The sequence below is a fragment of the Ictidomys tridecemlineatus genome, unplaced genomic scaffold (genome assembly GCF_052094955.1).
Source record: "Ictidomys tridecemlineatus isolate mIctTri1 unplaced genomic scaffold, mIctTri1.hap1 Scaffold_223, whole genome shotgun sequence".
Taxonomy (NCBI): Eukaryota; Metazoa; Chordata; class Mammalia; order Rodentia; family Sciuridae; genus Ictidomys; species Ictidomys tridecemlineatus.
The window spans coordinates 128,881-135,000 of NW_027521924.1; the positions used below are offsets into that span (position 1 = coordinate 128,881).

The window sequence follows — 6,120 nt, forward strand, 5'->3', positions numbered from 1 at the left end:
TGGAAGATGCTGATTCTGGTGGCCAGTGGAGCAGCACTCATGAACTCCCAGGATCTGTGAGTGATAGAGGGACTTAAAGATCATCCAATCCCATGATATCATTTGTTGGCAAAAGAAAACATTCGATATTTTCTTCTTTTACCCAAACCTGAAACAGGCAGATGGTGGAAAGAGCCTGATCTGTTATAGATTCCTGAGCACTAGTGGCTATCAATGTATTTTGCAATCTTGATCAAAGGCCCCATTTACCTTCCCCATGAAACGCTGAACAAACATGAGCTGCTATGTAGAGCAAAGGGATAATAGAGGATCAAACCCAAGCCTCATGCAAGCTAGGCAACCTCTGTACCATTAAGTTGCATCCCCAGTCCTGCTTTTTAAATTAATTCAAATAATATCAGTGGAAGGGGAACTGGGTCCTCTAATAGTTATGATGGCTTAGATGAGGAGAGTGAAAATATATTTTATTTGACAATTTTTTTAGATGTAAACTTTAAATGTTGAAGTAATTTGAAAGGCCAAAGGTTCAATAATATGAAGGAACTTAAGTTTCACCAGTTTGTTGGACATCAAGGGGCTTTAAGGGAATATCAGCTCCAACTCTAAGTTAATCAGTCTAATTTTCTGGTTTCTAATTAAAAACAGTTGTACAATCTCTTAAGACTTCAGTGAGAATTAAATGCAAGTAGAGAATTATGTAAAAGAACTGATGTTCCTTGTCCTTCTAATCCAAATCTATACTATTAAACAAAAAAGATTTAGAAGCGTTAATGTTAAAATTGATTTGTTGGTATATCTTTATATTGGAACAAATACTAGCCAAAAAATAACTTACCAGTTTACAATGCTCTCAAAGCCAAACAAAATATCATGGCATGTTAATTCTAAATTTTGTAGAATCTTATTCATAACTATAGTTATATAAACTTAAAAAAATCTGTATGGGAGATGAAAAAAATTATTGCCTATTTTTTGAATAGTTTTATCTGGATGCAATGCTTTTTTTTTCCTATTGCCTGAGTGACATAGTTGATTGTATGAGAAGAATGGATATCCCATTCCCTCATCCCTCAAGAGAGCTCACGTGCCTTGCCTTCTAACTTCAGTTTGACTGGAGATAAATTGCCCAAGACATAGGGCCTTGCCTGCTTAATGATATTCTTCTGTGTGGGGCTGTTCAAGGCTCTAGAGCTTAGACTGGGGTGTACCTCAAGGGTAGCACTGAGGAAACGGTCAAATGTACATCTTGAGTTAGCTCTACCCCACAGGAGTCTGAAAAACTCCATGTGTTATTGGGCTGACGGTATGCTAAGGAAGTGTCTGTGTCCTGACTCTAAGCTTGTCAGGAAATAGCCAAGAGATATCCACCCCAGCTTACTGAATTCTGAGGCATGAGAGTGCAAAACCTCACAGGGCCTCCCTCTCAAAGATGCTAGGATATGGACAGCCTTTCTCTAAGTATGGTAAGCTAGGGAAGCCTCCTTGACTTGTTTTTCTCCCTCAGCCCCCATGTGCCCTGCCAGTACTCATTCATTAACTTATCTCAGGGATTCATCCAGTTCTCAGTGCCACTGCTCCAGCTGGGTCTTAACTGTTTCCTGCCTGCAGTAATCCAACAGCCTCCTAGAAGGTTTTCCTCTCTCTATGTGCCCACCATTCTACCCCTCATCACCTATTTTTTTAAAAGAGCTGCCCTAAGTGCTACTTTTAAAAATGAAAATATAATCATGTCTCTTCCTTCTTAAAAGGCTTCATTGGCCCCCTACTAACCTTTAAGATAATGCCTGAACTCCTCAGCGGTGCATGGACAGAATCTATTGTCTAATTACTCCTTTAGTAATGACCTTTGGCCATTCTCATTCCTCTCGATGTAGTGGGATCCACCTCTCACTGTTTACTTATCCATCCCCCCTCCCCCCCAGTTAATTCTTGAGAGCAGAGATTTTCCCCGCCCCCCAACCCCAGATCAAATCCCTATGGCAAGGAGCCAGAATAAGGCATAAGGCATAAGCATAAATAAAAACCCAGAAAAGAGTCATTAGCACTTGATTTTAATTAAAATTAACAGTTCAGATGAAGACTGGACTAGAATAGTGTTTAATATCAACCTCTGAGAAATCATATTTATATAAAACAAATGAAACAGGCCAGGAGAAGTCCAAAAAAGGTACAGTTTACATTATTGCACGTGGATAAAATGCTATTTAGGGTAGCAAAATCCTCAGGCCAGAGGAGGAGGAAGAAAAGACAAATACAGAAGATAAACCTCTAGGAAGTATTTATTTTGCATTCTGAACTCCCCAGTGTCCTCAAAAGTATTTAGCACTTTGGACACATTCACTATGCTCTTGAAAAAAATGACTGCAATGACTTCAACATGTTTTAGTTACACTTGCATTCTTTGTTCTAGTCATGTGCAAGATCAATGTGTAGCTACCTCACATACTGGGACATCTGTAACACCAAAATTCCCAGTGCCCACAGTCATGGACAACAGGGAAAGGGAGTAAAGTACTATATTATACAGATTTTAGGGAACAAATACTGTGGCTATTGTTAACCCTTTTGAGCACTCTTGATTTTGGTCATTTATATTGGAACATGTGAAGGAATAACATTGAATATGAAAGTAACTCCTAGGCTGCTTCTAGAAAATAAAACACAATTTAAAAAGAGTTCTCTTCCATGTTCAGGAAGGTGGCAATTACTGTATATATAAGAAAAGGGGTGTAAACTTATAGAAAAGATCAACGCCAGCTTACAAACAAATTATAAAATTGATTTTGTTTTAACCTGTGAGTGTAATACAAAAAAATGTAAACTTGTGGACCTAGTTACCAAGACCACTTATCCTCCTAAGCCCAGACATGAAATTAAAGTTTGGCTTGAGCTAGTTTTATCTTCAAGTTTTCTCCAAGTTTGTCCATGAACTCAAAGGTATTCAAGTAGTCAGAACGCTGTACGCTAAAAGAAGAGAAAAAAGGAAAGATGGAAATTTAGTTTGTTTCTAATATTGTAGGAGGTAGAGAAAAAAATCCTAAAAACACTACTTAACAGTATTCTATCTATTTCTAGAAGTCAACTGATTAATGTTACCAAGCTACAAGAATACAGACAATGACTATGTTTCCAGTTCATAGGGCTGACCCAGTCTTGGGCATCCTGCAGTGGAGGCTGAAGCACAAACATTCACAGTAGGTTCCATGCCATGTAGCTTTGAGGTTGAAACTATCAAAAGTTTCAGTTTAGACTAATCCAATGAGAGCAGACTCATCCTACTCCTTAATTCTTAGAAATAACAAAACCTGTTGAGAGTATAGCCATGCTTTACCTACATTCTCATTCACCGTTACATGTTCTTAAAAAAGCTTAAATGCTCTTGTTTTCATCAGTGTTTTATTTAAGAAAAACAAAAAAGAATGGACTAACTGACATAATCATGCTGGTACATGCCCATCAAATAGGCTGCAAAGATCCTATAGATATTACATATACTATACAGATTGGAACATTTCAAACATTGTATTCTTGATGGAAATTCAAGTTAAGAAATTTGCAGTGATTGAGTATATGCACTTTATTGGGGTGTACTGAAATCTCTGAGGATATACCAGTTGGGACTTGGTATTAGTGTTAATATTTTCTAAAATTTCTTAAGATGAGTCCTGGGAACTAACTCTGACTTTGAGAGAGTTATCTGATTAGCAGCTAATGCAATGGAATACTGGTTACCATGTCCTCAGAAAAGCCCAAGGCAATCAATGCACAGTAAGTTCCACTGTACCGAAGGTTAGTGGAACTTAAGGAAGTGATAGTAATCAATGAACATCTTATACTTGCGCTACTTATTTGTCTCATTTGTAAATTAAAGAAAATAATGGGATGGAATTAGCTAGACTCTGAGTTCCCTTTTTTCCTAATTGACTATCATTTTCTTAAAATTAAATAAGTTGTTCATTCAATTATTGTTAACTAGATCAGCAAATTATAGCCCAGCCATAGAATAAATTTAGCCTGTAGTCTGGTTTTGTACACAAAAGTATAATTGGCAAGTTGCTGTATCTATGCATCTTTGTATTATCTATGACCACCTTCCTGCCACAACAGTAGATGCCAAGTTTAGTATTTGCATAGTTTTCAAAAGACTGTATGTCCCACAAACTAAAATGTAGCTGGGCTTGGTGGCATATGCTTGTAAGCCCAGCTACCAGAAGATTGAGGCAGGAGGATCACAAATTCAAGGCTAGCCTGGGCAACTTAGTAAGACCCTGACAAAAAAAAAATCCTAAAGATATAGCTCAATGATGGAGCATTCTTGAGTTCAATCACCAGAAACCCCCCTGCCCCCCACATACACATACACAATCTGAAATGTTTACTGTCTGATACTACATAATGTCTACTGACCCCTAAAAAGGATGATGGATATCAATTTACATAATTACAAAAAACACTGGTGTTTTGAGGCTGGTGAGGGTAAATGGCAATCTGACCACAGAGTTCAGGGCATCTTATACTTACTTGGGTAGACCTTTAATGCAAGCAGCCAAGTTTTTGGTCATAAAGCCAGTCTCAATGGTCTCAATGCAGACTTCTTCCAAAGCCTTTGCAAAGATGCCAAGTTCATTATTGTTATCCAGCTTTGCTCTGTGGGCTAACCCTCTGGTCCAGGCAAAAATGGAAGCTAAAAAAGAGAAACAGTCATCCCAGGTCTAAGAATTCCCAAATCTTTCACAATTCTCCCAAACAAAACATTTTAAAAAATTTAGGTTGTGGGCTTTATTAGATGATATCCATATAGGACAGAAGTTTTAGGAAAGCTGGAAATACTTTCCCAAATAGAAACTACCCCCCAATACCCCAAAACCCCAGAGGAAAGGGACCAGGGGGTGGTGGAAGGAGGGAGGGGGAATGTGCTATGAAGTGATATTGGCCAAGTTTTGTTGTTATATTTTGCGCACGGACAATATGTAACAACAAACCCCACCGTTATGAAACTATAATGCACTAAGAAAAAGTGTGGGAAAAAAACCTACATTTTAATGGTATGGTACTAGAGCTTGATGTTTAAGGTATTTCTGTCTTAGAAAAGGTCTCTATATCTTTTGTCTACATGTCTACATTGGTCTCCTCTTTTTAGGCTGCTATCTCTTTTTAAAGTGCTGTCCTTGACACCTTGTTGAAGGCATCTATCCATGTGACTTTAGATGTGTAGCCTCCAGTGACATTTCACTGCTCTAGGGACAGTTGATACAGTTGTTGATAATATTCTTTTCTGTAATGTATACTATTCTACAAAATAGAAAAGCACATTTTGAGAACATTATTAAGCATGTTAAAATAGCTCCTATTAGTAGAATTCATTAGCTACTTGCTGATGACTTTTCACACAAAACACTGAGTAGCCTAAGGAATGTGCCTGAGTTCCTCTGGAGATCGCCTTTGGAGAACACTCTCTTGTCAGAAATCGATGTAGGAGTAGACACCATCTTACCAATAGGATTGGTGGACGTCTCCTGTCCTTTCTGGTACAAGCGGTAGTGGCGTGTTACTGTCCCATGGGCAGCCTCTGCTTCTACTGTCTTGCCATCTGGACAAATCAGCACACTAGTCATCATGCCAAGGGAGCCATAACCTGTAGGTGGCAGAGCATTAAGTACTGGTCCATCTGCGAGAAGACTGGTCTCTCAGCATTGAGAGCAAAAGACTCAGTCTTGTCAGGTCTTGGTAAGCAAAGTAAGCATGAGCACATGGAGTCATTGGTAGCTCCTCTGCCTTTCAGAAAATGAAGTATCCAGATCTCAGAGTCAAAGGATCTGGAGAAGCTGAGCTGTTTCTCATTTATCTCTGGTACCTGCACCATGATGGAGGGTTTGGGGTCTGACTGCCTGTTTTTCACCCTATTCTGTGACTTCATATCTGCTGTGACTCAGTTTTCCTACCTGTAAAATGAGAATAATAAAAGGTCCTACTTTACTGTGTTGTTGTGGGATTAGATGAATATACATATAATTTGTGAATATATATTCATATTTCTTAGAAAAATATCTGCACAGTAAGAGCTCAATATCTTGTTGTTATTATATGCAGATACTCTGCTATTCTGAGGAAATAAGGATT

The 6,120-nt window shown here is 38.3% G+C and overlaps 1 pseudogene; it reads right to left on the bottom strand.

Annotated features, from left to right (window-relative positions):
• Nucleotides 1-2,034: 2,034 nt before the first annotated feature.
• Nucleotides 2,035-6,120, bottom strand: part of LOC144373076 (isocitrate dehydrogenase [NADP] cytoplasmic-like) — a 17,953-nt pseudogene continuing 13,867 nt past the window's right edge.